Consider the following 683-nt stretch of genomic DNA (forward strand, 5'->3'; position numbering starts at 1 on the left):
TAGCAGTAGTAGTGGTAATGTATTTTACTTATGCCCTAAAATGGTTATAAACAATAGTTTGTAAAGAGCAGCATTATTTCAAATGCTTTACCACAACATTGCCTTTATCACTATTTTGAGAGTGTATCCAAGAACTGTTTCTTTTATTTTATTTTTTATTTTTTTATTTTATTTAAGTTAATTTTATTTTTTTCTTTTTATTTTTTTTTCTTTTTTTTTTTTTTAAAAAAAATATGGAACGCTTCACGAATTTGCATGTCATCCTTGCGCAGGGGCCATGCTAATCTTCTCTGTATTGTTCCAATTTTAGTATATGTGCTGCCGAAGCGAGCACTTATTTTTATTTTTTATATTTATTTTATTTTTATTATTTATTTTTATTTTATTTAAGTTTATTTCAATACCAACTTTTAATGCTGCCACAGCTGAAAATTTTCTCTTCAGAAAGATTTTTCAGTAAAAAATTTCAGTATAAACATCTATCATTATGTTTAGGGGAAAAAAAGAAGTACCGGATAAGCATCATGTGAATTTTAATCTGTAAAAAAAATGATGGATGTTTGTTTTTACCTTTATGTAGATCGTCTTGCCAATTACTGTGACTTCCTGTTGCTATTAGCTATTGAGATGAAATGTGTACACGAGGTGTCAGTCTATGTGTATGCCTCAGATAGCCTTCTCAT

General features: G+C 28.0%; 1 non-coding gene across 1 annotated transcript; it reads right to left on the reverse strand.

Annotated features, from left to right (window-relative positions):
• Positions 1-227: 227 nt before the first annotated feature.
• On the reverse strand, positions 228-334 carry LOC133046355 (U6 spliceosomal RNA). The gene has a single exon (XR_009690486.1). It is a non-coding gene; the product is annotated as a U6 spliceosomal RNA (small nuclear RNA).
• Between the last annotated feature and the right edge of the window lie 349 nt (positions 335-683).

Source organism: Dama dama, chromosome 24 (genome assembly GCF_033118175.1).
Source record: "Dama dama isolate Ldn47 chromosome 24, ASM3311817v1, whole genome shotgun sequence".
Classification (NCBI taxonomy): Eukaryota; Metazoa; Chordata; class Mammalia; order Artiodactyla; family Cervidae; genus Dama; species Dama dama.